Consider the following 19,917-nt stretch of genomic DNA (forward strand, 5'->3'; position numbering starts at 1 on the left):
AGGGTAAAATAGGAATTGTGTTTCAAAATCATTCACACACAGCAGCTACAAATTCAATTTCTCTTCCTTCCCAACCAACACACTGAGCTCTTGTGTTAGCAAAGACGTATATTTAGTCAACGGTTGTGCTTAATTTTTCTTCTTACTTTACCCACTTCATTTTAAAAAAATAAAAATTCTGTAACATGAGGGGGCCGGCTTGTTGGGGTATCTGTCCCGCCCAGTACCCCACAGCAGGCAGGCCCCAAAGAAAATCACACACAAGACTCCATAAGGTTATAAACTGATTGGCCCATTAGGTCAGGCTACTTATTAATTCTTATGACCTATCTTAACCCATTATTCTTATCTATGTTAGCCACACGGGCTCAGTACCTTTCTCAATGTGACAGCTTACATGTTGCCTCTTCGGTGGTCTGCTCAGGAGTGGCAGAGGAACTTCCCTGCTTCCCAGAATTCTCCTGTTCTCATTGCTAATGAGCCAATCAGTTTATAATCTTATGGAGTCCTGTGTGTGATTTTCCTTGGGAGTTGCCGGCTTTGGGGTACCGGGTGGGACAGAAACCTCAACAAGCCAGCCCTCGTGTTACATATGGCGCCCAGACGTGGATAACTGAATCCACAGAAAGCTTGAGAAAGCTTGGGAAAGAATAGAGTAAAGCATGTTTTCTTGGTAGCAGCAATTTCTCGGGTCTGCTCTGCTTGCTAGAGGCAAGCAAATGCTCTCATCTAACAGAGGCTTCTTGACTCAGCTTTAGCTGTAAAACTTTGTAGCTCATTAAGGGGTCCTGCCACGAAACACTTAAACGGTGTTGGTGAAAAACTGAATGCATGCTTTTTGGTTTTTAGCCGTAGCAGGAAAAAAGCTGCGCTGTTTTAAAATGCCGGCTTTCTGGGCAGTCCTGCCAGGGCAATCTCTGACTCTTTCAGGCAGGCAGTCCGACTGAGTGTGGTCTGTGAGCAGAATGCTGCAGCTTGCTTGCTGGCAAGGACCTTGAAACGCCATAGAGTTGTGGCAGTGAACACAGCTCTGGCTGGTACCTCAGCCTTGAGGCTGAAAAGCTAAGGAATGAGCTGGATCTAGCCGTCAAAGCCACAGCTCTCCATATTGCTTAGTAAATTAAAGACTCATATGGTCAGAAAAAGAAAAATATACAGTAAAGAGAGATTCAAAGAGGAAGAAAACCTCTAAATGGTTTACAGTGTGTATATGCAGGCTAAAAGTTAAAGTTCTTAAAGTTAAAAGGAAAGAAAGAGAGTAGTTGGGTGTGGTGGTACACACCTTTAATCCCAATGCCTGGGAGGCAGAGGCATATCGACCTCTGTGACTTCAAGGGGTAGAGGTAGATTGACCTCTGTGACCTCAAGGTGTGGTAGTACACGCCTTTAATCCCAATGCCTGGGAGGCAGAGACAGATCTCTGTGAGTTCAAGGTGTGGTAGCATACACCTTTAATCCCAGCACTGGGGAGGCAGAGACAGGAGGATCTCTGAGTTCAAAGACAGCCTGGTCTACAGTGTTATTCCAGGACAAAGATATACAAAGATTCTGTCTCAAAAAGTAAAAGTAAAAATAAAAGAAATAGAGGTTAAAATAAAGCCACATAAAGATGGAAAATGCACAGAGAATCTTCATACTGTATGCTATTATGCTCTCTTTGAATTGTTTGAATGCTGAGGAAGGAGCAACAGCTGCTAAAAGACTTTTGTTTATAAATGCTGCTGAACTAACCCAAGATAGGTATTTTGAAAATACCTTGGCTTCAAAACTGAAGTCAAAAGGTATGTTACTTTGGAGAAGAGATTTTGCTTTTGTTTCCACAGAAAATGAGAGGTTGTGGATTCATTCTGAGTTAAGAAAAATCCAGTATGATCAAGGAAGGCCACCTGAGAAATCTCCGACAGGAACAGATGGCCCAGATGTCTGAGTTCTTCATCCAGAACAGGTTCAAGACTACTGCCTGAGATGATCAAGATTCACAGGATACTCCAGTCAGGACTTGATGATAATTCTAAATTTTCTTTAGATCCCCATAAGATTATCAGCGCCCCCAACCAGCAGGAAGTAGCCTGAAATACTACGCCCACATTCCCAACAAATGGACTGTGGGTATTTTCCTTTGTTTAAAAAAAAAAAAAGAGGGAAATGGTGCGGGAGAATTATCTGTATTCTGTCAATCATGTATTTTAATAAAACGCTGATTGGCCAGGCAGGAAGTATAGGCGGGTCAACCAGACAGGAAGTAGAGGCGGAGTAATGAGAATAGGATAAGGTTAGGGAGGAGAAAGGTTCCTCAAGCACTCCTGAGCAGATCACCGAAGAGACAGCATGTAACCTGCCCAGCTGAAAAAGGTACGGAGCCACTATGGCTAACATAGATGAAAATAATGGGTTAATATAAGTCATAAGAGTTAACAAGAAGCCTGACCTAATGAGCCAATCAGTTTATAACCTTATGGAGTCCTGTGTGTGATTTTCTTTGTTGCTTGCCAGCTGTTGGGGTACTGGGAGGGACAGAAACCCCAACAAGCCGGCCCTCATGTTACAAAATTCCACAATGTGAAATCGAGGATTAGGTCTTTGGGTGGATTTCTTTTTTTTTTTTTTTTTTTTTTTTTTTTGGCCAGGCTGTGACTGTTTATTAACTGACCAGATTATAAAAATACCATGGGCAATACCTTAGTTCATCCATCTAATAAGCCTGTTTATCTGGTCTTCCCTGTTGCCAGCATCTCCACCTTCCACAAAATGAGTTGTCTTTTTCTTCCTTCCACCTCGTGGAGAAGATAATTTGAAGGGCCACAGGAAGTTATTCGCTTCCTTGAAGCGTTTTCCAACTGTATAGATCTCATGAATTAGATCCTCCATGCAGATGATGCCATATTTACCAAGAGATCGAGCAATCAAGGAATTATCTGTCAAGGCAATTCTCTTCTTATGAATTTTGCCATAGCCGCGTTTGTAGATGAGCTCATTTACTGACTTCAGATTGGGGTACCCCCATGCAATGTATGGTTCCACAATTCTCAGCATGTTAATTGAAGCCTTGTTGAGTTTAACAAAGGTGCCGTTGAAGATCTGCCGAAGACGAAGAAGCTGCAACACCTTGGGCACCTTTGGGCTTACACCATTGATACCTCGGATTCTGATGATGAACGCCAGCTTTGATTCTGCGGGCACGTAGAAGTTCCCAGCTTTCCTTGCCATCCTAGCCATGCGAATCTCCGTCCGGTACATCTGCCTGTACTCCTTGTGATAGTACTTTGCCTTTTCATAGATGAGCTTTCTCTGGGCCCTTCGCAGAGACTTCAGGGCAATCTTCTTCCGAAGGCGCTTCACCTTCAACTCTGCGAAATTCCTTCACTTTTTCTTCAGGGTTTCTGGCACTGCAGGAACCTTCTTTTTCTTCAGGGTTCCCGGAGCAGCAGGAATCTTTTTCTTCTCCGGCACAGCCTCCATGGTTCCAGGCGGGAAAAAAAAGAGGGTTTGGGTGGATTTCTGATCAAAACAGAAAGGTGGGGCCCACTGACTCCTCTCTCCAGGAGCCACTGTCTCGCTGCCCCAGATCCTTGTTGGTACCGATTCAGTTGTCTGTTTGGGAAACTGGCATTTTTGCAGAAAAGAAGCAAAATATAACCAGGGGAGGATGGCAGTGAGCAGAGTATGAGGAACAGTTGATTCCAAAAAGAATCTCGTCACCTCAACAGGAGAAAATCTAACTTCTTCTTGGCCATCATTTCATAAATTAGTAATTTTTAAAAATCATAATTTAATGAATTTGCTATTACAAGAAAGTTTAAGTTTTAAAAAGGCAAATAAATCAGTTGAACCTTGTAAACAACTGTTCGTTTTAGTTATACATCTTCAAAATATAGGTATTTCTGTGTTTAATTCATTAACAGTACAAGGCACACTTCACAAACCAGAATCCAGAGGGACAGAAAGCACACAAGGTACCTCCTTCACTCTGCCCACGGGGGTAATCAGGTCTGGGTTCTGGAGTCAGGTGCCCACCTCTGCTCAGCTCCCGGAGATCTGGAAATCCACAGATGTGCTCTTCCTATGACCCTGTTCTGTGCTCTTTACTCACGTGATGTGATGTTACCCTTTCTTGACATGGAATCTTTTTATATGTTTTCTGCAAAGCTCCCCAGAAAAAGACCGGTCTTTCCAATTCTTTGTAATGTGCCTTTGAACCATCATACTCTTGTTTTTATGAAAAAACACAGTATCTTCTTCTTTGAGTTCAAGCTCTGCCTCACTCTGAGGAGGATAGGAAACCACCACCCTGTGCCTTTCACAGAAAACAGGTCTGGCCTCACTCATCACAGGAGCCAGGGAGGAGCAGTCCCACTGAGGTGCTGGAGCAGTGGGAACTGAGGAGTCCACGGAGCTTGCCTTGCAATGAAAGCATCTTGGGCTGAGGCTACTGAGACCACCGTCCTTGTGGGGTAGGAGCCTGCCCAGCCGTGATTGCACACTAGCAGCAACTCAGGACCCAGTGCTCCCTGCAGGACACCTGACCTGCACCCAGCTCCAAGTCCAGACTAGGTGAGGCTGGCAGGGGTGCTCACATTTGGTGGAGGCACCAGAGATGAGCTTCAGTAGGCCCGTCTTTTCTTTCTTAATGTCCTTGTCTGGTTTCACAGTTGAACTGTTCCCACATGCTGCTGCAGCCCTGTCAGGAGATGTGTGGAGTCCAGGGAGGATGGCCACTGTTTAACCACCTGTTGTGGTGGTTCTCTGGGCTTCTTGATCTATACATCGTGAAGCACCACGGGTTACCTTTCAGGAACTCTTTGCCTTTGGAGTCCTGAGTGTTCATCATCAGCTGAAGAAAATCCACTTGTGTCTTGAAGCAGAACGAGAAAAGTCAATGGTGAACATTTAGAGAAAGGGCTCAAATGACGTGTTCACAGCCTGACACATGACCAAACCATGAGCATTCTGACAGTAACACAACATTTTACCTTCTGATTTGACTCAAGGTGATTTGCTTCATCTGCATTACAAATTCATAGAAAAAGGCCATTAGCTGGTTTGGAAAAAATAGGGATATTTAGCATCTCATATAGTGGAGTTTGGAATGAAATCATAACTTACAGAGTAAAAAAAGAAAGAGTAATGAAAATATTCACTGAATTTGTATTCTCCTATTATATATCAAGTACAACTTCTGCTAAGCCCAGGATCCACTTGTATTTCTATTCAACTCAAAGGAAGGTACCGAAGTGATGTTAACAAATAGTTGTCTTTATAATACATCCAAACTTAAAGCACTCAAGATATGGGCTAGAGCAATTGTCAAGTGGTGGAGAGCATTTGCTGCTTACAGGAGACCCAAGTTCAGTGCCCAGTCCTTGGCATTGAATGCTTCATCACTGCAACTCCCTCTGCTGGACTCTAGAATCAAGACACTCACATGGATACACACACATATGCATACATGATTAGAAATAAAACAAAATTAAAAATATTTAAAATAGAAAGAAACAATTGTTATTCTTTGATTACTTCATAGATACATGCAATGAAATAGCATTATCATCCCACTCCCGCTATTCCCTCTGCAGCTTCTCCAGCATTCCCCTCAGACTTCCCTTTCACCATGACATGTTGTTTAATAATGCTCTTATGTCTTCAGTGCTGCCCTCGTGTGCATGGGTGTGGGACCGTCCACTGCTGCATGGGAAACTGAACAGTGACTCTCTTCTCTAAGTTCCTCAGAGAGGGGTGGGACCCAGAGAGCATCTCCCACATCTATGGAGGGAATATTGATTGGCTTGATCTAGAGTAGTTTATGTGAGATTGAGGGTGTGATAACCATTCAAGTCCAGAAGATGATATTCCACCTCACTTTCCTGCATTTACATTCTCTGCATTCCTCTAAAGATAGGAATAAATTTGATAACAGTGCATACTATTTAACTAAAAGGGGGTAAAAGTTCTAGGTCTAAAACGGGCATGGTGAGCACATGTCTTTAATCTCAATATTCTGGCTGTAGAGGCAGGTGGATCACAGTGAACAATTTCTAGAACAGCCAGGGCAGCATAGATCCTGTGTCCCTAAAATAAACAAATAAATAAAAGCTTTCAGGAATAGACCACCCAAAGAAGATGAAACTGGGGGAACGTTAAAAGTTCATAACTTCAGCTCTCATCATGTGATTTAGAGATTAAGTCACAGTACTTCATAAAATTGTACATTATAAAACTTTAAAACATTTATAAATGCTAAATTTATTTTTAAAATAAGAAATTTTAAAGTTTATCTCGAAGGATCCCATCAAGAACAGTAAAAGCCATCTAAAAAAAAAAGAGAAAGTATACCAATTATACGCCTGTAAAGTGACTGCTACTCATGACACACATGCCAATCTTACAGCTCAATGACAAGTATGTACACAATTCAGCTATGCAGGAGCAAAGTTTGCACTGATAATTATCTAAGAAAGACAAGAATGTGTCTGAGTGTGATTACCACTTGGAAAAAACACAGCCCAGCACTCATGGTGCTGTACTACTTAATGTCCACTCAGGGGAGGGAATGAACATCATGAAACTACAATAACCCAAGGTGTCCAATGGGAGTCCCCATGAACTCCTAACCAGAACATAAAATGCTGCGTCTATCAAAGAAAAAACTTCTCAGTTGCTTGATAAGTCAAACATGGAATTTCTATGTCATTTGCTAATTACACCCCAAGTGCATACCCAGAAAACATGAAAACAAGTGTTCAACCTTGTCAGATGCCCATTTTCATGTCAGCTTATTTACAGCATTCCAAATCTGAAAATAAGCTGAATGACAATCAGATGCTATAGAATCTGATTTGTCCACAGAACACGGGAGTGGCAACAAATGGTTCTGTTTAATATATTCTGTTAAGTGAAAGAAGCTAGTCACTAAATTCTATATATTCTATGACATATTTATAACATATTTTTATGGCATACCAGAAATAGGCAGATCTACAGGAGCAGTGAACTGGTGTTTTTATTGCAAGGAGGAATGGAAGACAGGAATGAAACGAAATGGTGTGGGTTTTCTTGGATAAAATGTTCCCTGACTTGATAATGGTGATGGATACATATTGCCTTGTATGAGTAAAAGCTGAATTACAAATTGTAAGCAGCTACATTAATTTTATATATGAATTGTATCTCAGTAATGATGGATGATATTTTTTGATGGAAGTATGTGAGGGAGGAAGAAAAGGACAGCTACTTACATACACAGAGAAGAAATGAGCCAAGAAAATTCAAACTTGTTAAGATTTATTTGACTTTCTGCACAAAGGGATCCTCTGGGGTTTTGAGGAAATCAACGTTCACTCAAGATGATATGCCAGTGATTACATCCATGCTATAAGCTCCAGGATGCTGAGCAGAGAGAGACATGGGAAGCAAGATCTGGATCTGAGGCTGCTCTTAGTTCTGAGCTACCCAGGCAGGGAGCCACACAGTCAGAACCACCTGCTAGACCATCGGTGGGGTCAAGGTTCCTATCACACTCACACATGGGGTGTTTACCCATGGTTACTATACAGATGTCCTTTTCCTAGAGTGGAGGGGACACGACAGTACTTACAGTCCCATCGACTGCACCACCACTTACTCTTTCATGGTGATGGGCTACCCTTTCTCTTCTTCTTGTCTCAATTTTTTCACCAACGTATCTCCATACTGTGCAATGATGGGGAACATCTAAGCACAAAGTACATCATCTGTAGCTAAATGTGGAAACTCAGGTCCCAGAAGGACAAGTCATCCCCAGTCATGAAGTCATGAGCAGGATGTTGAATTTTGTAATGGGTCCTATGGGTATGAAGACAAAAGACCAGCTTAGGGGAACTGTGATTCAGAAGACCAACCCTTGGAAAGGGACACTGGCTTGTTTTCTACCTGTCCCCATATTTGTCCCATAAGAAGATGCCCTCTCCAGCATCACCTCCTGGAGTTTTCCACTGGTGAAAGTTGGAGACAGCAGTGTTCCAAGCCTCTTCCATTCTTCATCCTCAGATATGGTAGTGGCCTTTTCCATAAGTCCCTCTGGACCAAAAGTCTAGAGTTCAAATTGACAACAATTCACCCTGCAGAAGTTATGTGTATGTCCATAGCCACAGAAAATATATCAAACAAACATGACTTGTAAGTGTCTACTGATGTTCAGTGGCAGGTTCTTAACTATACTCAATATATTTTCACTGAAAACACCTCATAACCTTAATAAACCTGGGTGTCACCTACCCACAGGGCATGGCTTCAAATCTTCATTACAAAGTCTCTTCTTAAATGTAAACCCCTCTTGCACAGGTAAAATCTGATCTTTGGTGCATGGCTGCACTGGGGATGTTTGGATGCACTGGGGGTGTTTGACTGCACTGGGAATGCCTGGCTATGCTGGGAGTGTCTGGTTGCACTGTTGGTTGCACTGCTGGTTGCACTGGCAATATCTGACTGCACTGGGGGTGCCTGGCTACTGCTGAGATTGGATTCTTTTGCTTTATCCACTCTGTGGTCACCCCACTCAAAATGTGTGTTCAGTTCAAATAAACTGTGAAGGAATTCTTCTCCAGTCTTTTAAATTACATGGTAAATTTGTTTTCATCAAAGGATTATGAGGCTTAGAAAGCTTTGGGTAAATGTTTGTTCATCAAATTGTCACATGATCCTCTGATTTTGTAGAGCATTCCTTTGGGAGCTCTTCCCACATCTCTTCAGCATCATGGCAAGGTCCGCTAAAGTGCAGATAAGAAATGGGGACCTGTAGTAACGGCATCAACTAGTTTCAGCTTCTCTTCCTAACTCTGTCACTATGGGGAAATGTGACATGTCATCAGAGCCAACTCTTTGTTGCTTCATTGTAATTTCATTCAAATCGATATCATCCCAATAAGGAATCTGCCAAGCAGTGCCCAAGAATCATGGCCCAGAATGTAGTGTGATGTGGAAACCACCTGCTGAGTTAACTGTTTTCCTCATAAGCAACATCTATAGACAGTGAGTGTGGTATCTGTAGAGGATTTCACTGGGTGGAGTCAGAGTTATTATTTACTTTGGTGTATGAACAGTCAATCTTAAGGGATAGATAGGAAGCACATTTATGTGGCACCTCAAACTAAATTCAGTCTTTCTTTCTTTCTTTCTTCCTTCCTTCCTTCCTTCCTTTCTTTCTTTCTTTCTTTCTCTCACTCTTCTCTCTCTCTCTCTCTCTCTCTCTCTCTCTCTCTCTCTCTCTCTCTCTGTATGTCTGTCTCTCCCTCCCCTCTCCCACACAAGGAGCCTGGTACTTTTATGAATTCTTTCCCATATACCCAAAGGCAGACACCTGTCTATGTGTAAGTCCTACTAGTTAACACAAAACCTCTAGCCAAACTATCTCATAGACATAAACAGCTAAATGTCTGGTTCTACTAGACATTTCCTACCCCACAGCAAAAGACTTTTATACACATACAGGGCTAGGTTTCAACTCTTGCTAGGTACAATCTCCCCTACAGGCAAAACTACACAAGTAAAGATAGATGTCGGTTCCTCTTGGCATCCCCACTTCCCCCATTGCTCTTTGCTTCTCCATATTTTATTCTTGCCTCAGAAGTTTGGGAAATAGGAAAATCAGAATGAAAAATAAAACCCTTGCATAAGTCTTTCTGGATCTGGGTTCTGTCACTTGATAGTGTTTCCTCAAACATTCATTTACACAGAAAGATGACTCAAAACCGAAAAGAGTTGATGTACTGATTGCCTGAAACTAGGCTGGTGACTTTACAGCTGCTTGTGGAAGGATGCCTAAAAGAAATCCCACACTAGCTCAGAATTGAGAAATAGATGGTTATTTATTTAGCAGTCAACTCACAAATCAGAATCCTCTGCTTCAATGGAGATCAGAAACCAAAATCCACAACCTGAACAGAGAGCCTGGAAAAGAGGTCGGCACTTGCTCTACATGAGCATATATAGTATAAGAGGCCACACCCCAGTGGGTGGGAAACCACTGGCTGTAAGACTTCCTACAGCAGCTGCTGGGAGGTTACAGCAGCTCTCTCTACCCTCCCTCTTTAGTAATGACTAACATGGGAGATCCATGTCCACTGCGGGTGTCTCCACACCTGTAAGTTGGTCTTGAATTGTGTAACAAAGCAAGCTAAGGTAGCCAAGAAGAGCAAGCCAGGAAATATCTATTATCTGCTCTTGCTTGAGTTTCTACCTAAACGTTTCTTAAGATAGTCTTTGAATAGGACATGAGAGACAAATAAAGCCTTCCACAGCAGTGGATTTTGTTATGGCTTCTATTAGCAATAGATAGTACTATAGTGGTATATTATTTGAGTTTTAATAAATACAGCTTGCTGAAGATCAGAGGGCAAAATAGTCATCCAAGTCAGTCATACGGGCCAGTGAGTGATGGAACACCCCTTTAGTTCCAGAACACAGGAGACAGAAGCAAAAGTACCTCTGAGAGTTAAAGGCTACCATGGGTTATGCAAGATTGAATCTGTCTAAATGAGAGAGCTCACATAAAGGTGATCCCAGAAGTTGGGATCATACACCTTTATTTCCGCACTAGGGAGGTGGAGACAGAAGTGATGTGACTGGGAGGAGAGAGGCGTATGAAAGGGAAGAGACAGAAACTCACTCTGTGGAGTGTGGAGTCTGAGGTTGGTGGAGAGTACTGCAGAATGGTCCCTGTGTTTGTCTGACCCTTGGTCAAGTTAAGATCTCTCTGGTGGCATGAATGCTTTGCTTCTCTGATCTTTAACTTGAACCCCAATATCTGTCTCTGTGTTTTTATTAGTGTTTTAATACACATTTCCTAGTGTATTTTCCTAATACACTAGGAAAGTACCCCAGGACTTGTTCTCAAAGGCAGGGTGTTCCTGTCTCTACCTCCTGAGTGTTGGGATACACGTGTGCACTGTAACACTATAGGAACAAACAGCAGTTTTATTAGTAGAGAGATGCATGAGAACAAATCATAGCCAAAGAAAATACAGTTACATGGAATGAGGCTAATGTTAATGAAGGAAATCATAGGAAGTATCTCAAGCAGAGGGATTTGAGAAATCATACTGAATGAGGGTGGACACAACAAGCAAAACAACGATACCAAAATAAATGTGCCCAAAGATGTATACAATCTCTACAGGAGGAATCTGAGTTTATTTTTAAGATGTCGAAGACTCATCAGAGGATACAAACAGAGAAGTGCAGTCATATGACTTAAGATAGTTAAACATGGGACAAGAGAGCAACAAAAGTGATTGCAGGAACATCAGTTTAGGAGTCTGGCAGAACTGTGGCAATGTCATGGATGGTTCACCACCTTGATCAAACCCTTAGTGTATATACCCATGGCACTATGTGTAAAGTGGTTCATGAGGTCAGAATATATGTGAACACATAGGGACAAGCACTAAACCGGTGTAATAAGTATAACCTGGCTCATGAGATTGGAGGATGTGGGACATGCTGAACCCTGCCCCACCAAATATCCCATCACAGTTCCCAAAACCTGGTTTGTGAGGTCAGAAGGATTGCACCTCTAGCTCATCCCACATCAGTCCTCTATCCATCTACAAACCTGCCAGTGCCATGTGTCTCCAATATGAGCTAAAGCAAAACATAGATGAGCCAAGAAGAACCCAACTGGGAACACCAAACGGCAATCCAAAACTCCATGAACAGAAAGGTATCAGAAACACTTCACCGGAAAACTAAATCAAGATGAAGAAGTCCCATCACAAAAATGGAAGTTACATGGAAAACCCAGGAAAACATAATTCCCCCCAACATGGTCAATCTCACAATAGTGGTAAACAGTAAGAGTGACATAAATAAAATTCAACGCAAAAAATACAAAAGAATGATTTTGAATGTGTTCAGGAAATTCACCAATGAATTTATCAGGGCACAAATAATTTTGGGATACACATAATTTTATGAATTAATTCAGAAAACAAAATCTTAAATAAAAATTCAAGATATGAAAACAGAACTTATTAGACAGACATAAAGAATTAAACAATCCTAGAATCTAGATAAATAAACAACCCAAGAAATAAAAAATACATAAACCTAACTCAAAACAGAATAAGAGCAACAAAATTAGAATGTATTGTACAGAAAACTGGACTATAAGACAAGAGAAACTCAATCATTCAAATAAAAGGCTTGTGATGATTTCATTTTTTTAGTATGAAGGAAGTATGTGAGCTCTTTGGAAACCATGAAAAATATGCAACTATGAATTTTGAGAACAGAAGAATGAAAAGAATCCTTCATGGAAAATATGCTCAGTAAAAGGCATAGAAGAAAATTTCCACAGACAAGGGAAAGACATGTACATGCAGACAAGTGGCAAACAAGAACACCAAAGAAAAAAGGACAGAAAAGTCACTTCTCCACCTCTCTGTTCACAGGCCATTCCCCAGAATCACAGGCCTGTCCTTAACCTAATCCAAGAAAGAGGCCCTTGTCCCCCATGCATGGAGGCCAGAAGTATACCATGGCCCATCAAGGACATGGTACTCCCCAAGGCAAGAACAGGGAACAAGGATACACAGAACTCATTTCGTCCCATGTGGCAGGACAGTCCCTCAGTATTATCTTAGCATACTGCACTGTTTTGTAAGGATCACAGTTCGGGTTTTCCTGTGGTGCCCCATTTCTTCCTTTGTGGAGGCTCATGGTTGAATTCTCATGGCTCCCATAAGCTCCTAGGGAGTGGCACTATTAGGAGGTGTGCTTTGTTGGAATAGGAATGTTCTTGTTGGAGGAAGTGTGTCACTGTGGAAGACGGCTTTGAAATCTTATATATGCTCAAGCCACACCAGTAAGACAGACCACTTCCTGCTGGCTACACAAGATGTAGAACTCTCAGTTACCTCTCCAACACCATGTCTGCCTGAATGTTGCCATGTTCCACCATGAGGACAAGGGACTGAACCTCTGAAACTGGAAAGCCAGCCCATGAAATAATTTCCTTTATAAGTGTTGTTGTAGTCATGGTGTCTCTTCACAACAAAAGAAACTCTAAGACAAAATGTAATAATATGCTTATCCCAACAAACATGAAACAGCCCAATTGGTATTTTAGGAGTTTCTGGAGGATACCATTCCCAGGTATGGCACCCCCATTCTGAGTAGTTCAGACAATGGACCAGTTTTTACAGCATGGGTGATTCAGGGGAAAGCCCCCTTGGGGCAGATTAGAAATTATAGGCCCCAGAGTTTCGGCCAGGTAGAGCATATAAATCAGAACCTAAAAGAGACCCTTACTAGATTGATCATGGAAACTGGCAGTAACCCTCTCTCCAAACTGTTGGTGCATAGAGCAGAGCAGAACTTGGGGAAGTAGGCTTGCTGCTCTGGAATCACTGAAGGGGCACCACTTAAACAATGTTTAAGGGGATTTGGGCATAGTCAAACTGGCTACCTCCTGCTGAGTGGGGGTGCTGCATTCTTGGGGGTATTTTACAGCAACATTTCAGGGGGTCTCCATGAATCAAACCACATGAATCTGGAATGACTCCACAAGTTCTCATCATCTGTGGAGACAAAAGCAGAACCTCTTTTCCAAAGCATCAAATCCTTAGGCCTGTATTTTAAAGCCAAAATACCTTTCTTAGCAGTTCCCAGAATTAAGTGTCTTTCTCCAGTCCAGGACACAAAAGACAACACAATCAACACAATAACATACATCTATATACATTCTATCTTTTTGAGGCCCTCAATTCACCCTCCTGCCTCCTCTGTATTACTTTCCTACTGGCCAGTTTTCCAGAGGTCATCCTTCAGAGCATCTCTGGGGATGAAAAAACATATACATAATTTAAATTCTCTACACACATTCCATCTTTTCATGGCTTATTATTTCTTTACCCCTTTTAATCTGACTGTCTATACTATGTCTCTCTTAAACTTACTCTTTCTCTCTCATTCTTTTTGAGGCCTTCAATTCACACTCCCACCTCCTATTTATTACTTTCCTGATAGCCAGCTTTCATCTCATAGTACCCATGACAGGTGGAACACAACCACATGTAACTCCAGATCTAGAGGATCCAATGACCTCTTCTGCCTCCCACAGGCAGGTACACACACAGGCACATCTTTTTAATATAAGTCAATGCCAGGCATGGCAGCATTCACCTTTAATTCTAACACTCAGGATGCAGAGGTAGGTAGATCTCTGTGAGACCACCCTGGTTTTCCTAACAAGTTCCAGGCCAGTCAGCAAAACACTGGCTCAAAAATCAATCAGTCCTTTTTTACAGGATTTCTCTGTGTAGCCCTGTCTGCTGTCCTGGAACTCATTTAGTAGATCAGGCTGGCCTCAAAGTCATGAACAGTCATCTTCCTCTGCCTCCCAAGTGCTGGGATTAAAGGCATGAGCCACCATCTCCTGGCTCATCCAGTCCTCTTAGTCATCCCACTAACATAAATTGGAGTGGCAAGAAATTGGCTGGGGCTACTCTGAGGAGCTCTGAATGTCTTTTCCTGACTCAACACCAAGGGACAACACCTCCATTCATCAGGTCATGGTGGTCAATGCCCACAACGTAGCCCTCTGGAGATTAAGGATCTTGAGATGAATGCCAGCCTGAGCTACATAGTGAGACAGTAATCTAAAGTGGTTTTTATTTTAAAACAATTGCTAAACCTTTACAGACTTCCATGCCAGCTGAGACCCTGTCTCCAAAAAACAAAGAGCCTAACAAACACAACATAATTCCATTACAAGAGATCAGATTAATATTTCCTTCATACTTTAGAACAATTGTTAATTGCCCACACAAAAAATTTAAAAATTACATAGCTTGGGCTGGAGAGATGGCTCAGTGGTTAAGAGCTTTGCCTGCTCCTCCAAAGGTCCTGAGTTCAATTCTCAGCAACCACATGTGCTCACAAAAATCTGTAATGAGATTTGGTGCCCTCTTCTGGCCTTCAGGGATACATACAGGCAGAACACTGAATACATAATAAATAAATAAATCTTTAAAAAAATTACATAGCTTGCTGGGTGGCCGTGGTGTATACCTTTAATCCCAGCACTCAGGAGCCAGAAGCAGGAAGATAATGGAAATTTTTTTCCTGCCTGGCTTTGCAGCATTTCAATCCCAAAGAAACACACAGAAGCTTATATTAATCATAAACAGTTTGGCCTATTAGCTCAGGCTTATTATTAACTAGCTCTTTAAATTTAAACTAGCTCATAATTCTTATTCATGTTTATCCATGTGTCTTGGTATCTTTTGTCATTAAGGCACTCTCATCTTGTTTCTTCTGCATCTGGCTGGTGACTGACTCTCTGCCTTTCCTCTTCCCAGAATTCTTCTAGTCCAGTCACTCCACCTATACTTCCTGACTGGCTACTGGCCAATCAGCATATCATTAAAGCAATACAAGTGACAAATCTTTACAGTGTTCAAGAGCATTATCCCAATGCAGGTAAAACTCTCTGAATTCAAAGAAAGCCTGGTCTACAAAATGAGTTCCAGGAGAAGCAGAGCTACACAGAGAAACCCTGTCTTGAAAAACTAAAACCATGACAAACAAACAAAAATAAATCATATAGCTTAAGCCAGGTCTGATGTTAAAAGCTTGTAATTCTACCTCTTGAGAGGCAGAGGCAGGTGGATCACTGCAAATTGGAGACTAGCCTGTTACTATAGTAAATCATGGCAACCAGGCTCAGTAGGGAGAGTACATCTAAAGAAGGAAAAAGATGCAGTTGGGGAATAAGGTGGCTCAGGAGATAACAGTACAAGCCATGTAAACCTCGTGACCTGAGTTAGGTCCTGGAACCCCATAAAGGAGGAAGCAGAGAACCAACTACACACACATACACAATAAAAATTTTAAAAAGAAAGAAAAAATGTAGTCTACTGGCAGAGTCAGGTTCTCTTTCCCTTTCTTATTGACTTTAGAGAAGTAGTTCACTCATGACTCTCAGCACTCCTGCCTAGTGAAAGACAGCAGAGGCAAGTACAGACACCACTCTGGAGAATACAACTCCATTTAGAGAACAAGGAAGGCAAATCTATGGGGACAAAAAACACAGATCAAGTTTTGCCATGAACTTGTGACCCCAGGAACAAACCAACTACAAATGGCCTTGAAGCTTTAGGGGAACAGAAACCATCTATGAATTAGTGGGGTGACTGGAAGCAATGGTCAGTTCAAGGGCACATGCACAGAAAATACATTATTTCTATGTAATAGCAAAAACGGGGTGGGGAGAGAACTCAGTGGCTAAAGTGTTTGCCATGCAAAACAATCAGGTCAGATTGCCAGAACCTACATAAACTCTGGGTGAACATGGCAGCAGTAATTCCACCCTTGGAAGGTATAGAACCCTGAGCAGGGTGCTGAGAGGACTAACCATACAATAAACTCTAGGTTTGACTTTAGAGAACTTGCCTCAAAAAGAAGAAGGCAGAGAGTGATCTAGGAAGATTCCCGACACCAACCCCTATTCTCTACACACAGACACACAGACACACAGACAAATACACACACACACACACACACACACATGTGCATGCATTTATAAACACACATATACATAGGTGTGTCACATACTCACAAATACACACTTACCGAAAGCACAAACATACACATGAACTTAAAAAAAGGTAATTAAGTCCAGGAAAGAGATATTATCTTTCATCAATTTCCTATTAAACCAAGTTGTTCCTGCTCTTGGAGGCCATAGAGGCCTGGTCAACCCCTGAGCATGCTGAGGCCCAATATTGCACAGTAGTGGATATACTCATTAACATGTCCTTTCTGTCAGAAGGAACGGGTGGCAGCCTGGCCGGCGATATCAGCATCCCCACATGCCAGTTGCTTAAGAGTAGGATTTCTGCCTCTCCATCAGCCACATGACACCTGACCACCTGTTGGGGATGAGAAAAAAATCTCAAGGGGGCACAATTATCTGTATTAGAAGTTAACTCTATCTTTTTTTCCAGAACCTGGTAACGTATACCTTGTGTCCTCACTCCCAGAAAAAAAGGTGCTCTTCTAGGGAATGGTAGAACATCATTTTCCCCTCCCTCATTCATTGCACTCCTCAAAGTCCTCAGACAGAGGAGGGTATAATAGATAGGCAGGGGAGTGGACAGCCAGGTGTTCATCCTTGAACAGAGCAGACATTTTTGCTTTCGATTTTGTTTCACTGGGTCCCTTCTGAACTTGCACTGGAAAAAAAAACCCTTTTTAACTTGTAAGACTTTGTGAGGTGTGTGTGTGTGTGTGTGTGTGTGTGTGTGTGTGTGTTTCATTATTTATCTCATACCCACATGAAGAATCTGGCATAGTTTTTTCTAAATCTTTGACTTGTCCCCATTTGTTGTTTGTATCGCAATATAGACCAATGTCCATGCTACCCAGAACTGTATCAGAATTCTTTCTTCTTGTAAATGGGTTTTCACTATTTTTCCTTTAACTTGACTCCACACTCTGGGATCTAAAGTGCTCTTTTCAGGAAACTATGAATTACACTTTAATTCTTAAATCCCAACACTCTTGCAACAGGGATTTAGACATTATAGCACCTCTCTCTTTAAAGAAACAATGCATCAACTCAATATATGGTGCCAGTTTTTCTGGCTTTTGCCCACCATTAATTCCTGCTTACCTCCTTACTAGTGCAGGGGTCCACCAGTCTTCCTGTAAATTTTCATTTAGGTCCCTGGTTCAGGTGCCACTTGTCAACTTTCATTGACCTGTGCAGATCTTGTCAGCCTGGCCTGGGATCTGAGGACATGAAGGAAGGGGACAGACTGCAGTGCAATGCTGCAGACGGCCTGACTTCAGTTTCAGTGTACTGTTTTATAACTTTCCTTTTAAGGTTTACTTTTTATTGTTTTTTTTTTGAGCTATACATTTTTCTCCACTCCCCTCCTTTCGTCTCCTCTCCCCTTCTATCCTCTTCTGTGACTCCCACGCTCCCAATTTACTCAGGAGATGTTGTCTTTTTCTCCTTCCTAAGTATATCTATGTATGTGTCTCTTAGGGTCCTCTTTGTTGTCTGGGTTTTCTAGGGTGTGGACTGTAGGCTGGTTTTTCTTTGCTCTATGTCTCAAAGCCATTTATGAGTGAGTACATATGTTATTTGTCTTTCTCTGTCTGAGTTACCTCACTCAATATGTTTTTTCCTAGATCCATCCAGTTGCATGGAAATTTCAAGATGTCATTTTTTTTTAACTACTGTGTAACTCCATTACATAAATGTACCACATTTTCTTTAACCATTCTTTGGTTGAGGGGCATTTGGTTTCCAGGTTCTGGCTATAACAAACAATGTTGCTATGAACATTGTTGAGCACATGTCCTTGTGGTATAATTGAGCATCCATTAGGTATAGTACTCAAAAGTGGTATTGCTGGGCCTTGAGGAGGATTGTTTTCTAATTGGCTGACAAATCACTATACTGATTTCCCAGTTGACTATAAAGTTTGCATTCCCACCAGCAATGGAGGAGTGTTCCCCTTACCCCACATCCTCTCTAGCATAAGCTGTCATCAGTATTTTTAATCTTGGCTATTTTCACAGGTGAAATATGGAATCTCAGAGTTATTTCAATTTTTATTTCTTTGATGGATAAGAATATTGAGTATTTTCTTAAGTGACTTTCAGCCATTTGAGATTTTTTACTGAGAGTTCTCTGTTTAGGTCTGTATCCCATTTTTTATCAGATTGTTTTTTTCTTTTTAAAATATATTTATTTATTATTATTTATGTATTTATTTATATTTTATGTACATTGGTGTTTTGCCATGAGTATTGGGTCTCCTGGAACTAGAATTACAGACAGTTGTGAGCTGCCATGTGGGTACTGGGAATTGAACCCGGGTCTGCTGGAAGAGCAGTCAGTGCCTCTTAACCACTGAGAAATCTCTCCAGGACCCTATATTGTTTTTCTTTTGATGTCAAGTTTCTTGAATTCTTTTTATATTTTGGAAATAAGTCCTCTGTTCAATGTGGAGTTGGTGAAGATCTTTTTCCATTCTGTTGCTGCCATTTTGTCTTGTTGACCATGTCCTTTGCTTTACAGAAGTTTCTTAGTTCCAGGAGGCCCCATTTACTAGTTGTTGCTTTCAGTGTTTGTGCTACTGGGGTTATATTTAGAAAGTGGTCTCCTGTGCCAATGCATTTAAATATACTTTCCACTTTCTTTTCTATGAGATTCAGTGTGGTTGGTTTTATGTTGAGGACTCAATTTTGTGTATGGCAATAGATATGGATCTATTTTCATTCTTCTATGTGTTGATATTCAGTTATGCTAGTACTGTTTGTGAATATGCTTTCTTTTTTCCATTTTATATTTTCAGCTTCTTTGTCAAAAATAAGGTGTTCATAGGTGTGTGGACTGATATCTGGGTTTTTTATTTCATTCTATTTGTCATCCTGTTTGTTCTTATGACACTACCAGGCTGTTTTCACTACTGTAGCATTGTAGTAGAGTTTGATGTCAGGGATTGTGATGCCTCCAGAAGTACATTTACTGTACAGAATTGCTTTGGCTATCCTGTTTTTTTTTTTTTCATTGAGTATTGTTCTTTCAACAATGGATTTTGGATTTTGCTGGGATTTTGGATTTTGCTGGGATTTTGCTGGGCATTGCTTTTGGTAAGATTGTCATTTTTACTATGTTGATTCTACTTCCACAAGTGCATGGGGGATCTTTCTATTTTCTGGTGTCTTCTTCAATTTCTTTCTTCAAAGATTTAAAGTTCTTGTCATACAAGTCTTCCACTTGTTTTGGTAGAGTTACTCTAAGATATTTATACTATTGTGACTATTGTAAAGGATGATATTTCTCTGATTTTTTTCTCACCCCATTTATCATCTGTGTACAGGAAGGCTACTGATTTTTTTTAGTTAATCTTGTATTCTGCTGCATTA

The 19,917-nt window shown here is 41.3% G+C and overlaps 1 protein-coding gene and 1 pseudogene across 1 annotated transcript in view; both read right to left on the bottom strand.

Moving 5' to 3' along the window:
- The window catches only part of LOC146893730 (uncharacterized), a 133,889-nt gene that overhangs the window by 54,371 nt on the left and 59,601 nt on the right, over positions 1-19,917 (bottom strand). The gene's annotated exons all lie outside the window — the stretch shown is intronic.
- Positions 2,665-3,474, bottom strand: LOC125396530 (large ribosomal subunit protein uL30 pseudogene; annotated as a pseudogene).

Source organism: Myodes glareolus, chromosome 8 (assembly GCF_982192425.1).
Source record: "Myodes glareolus chromosome 8, mMyoGla1.1, whole genome shotgun sequence".
Taxonomy (NCBI): Eukaryota; Metazoa; Chordata; class Mammalia; order Rodentia; family Cricetidae; genus Myodes; species Myodes glareolus.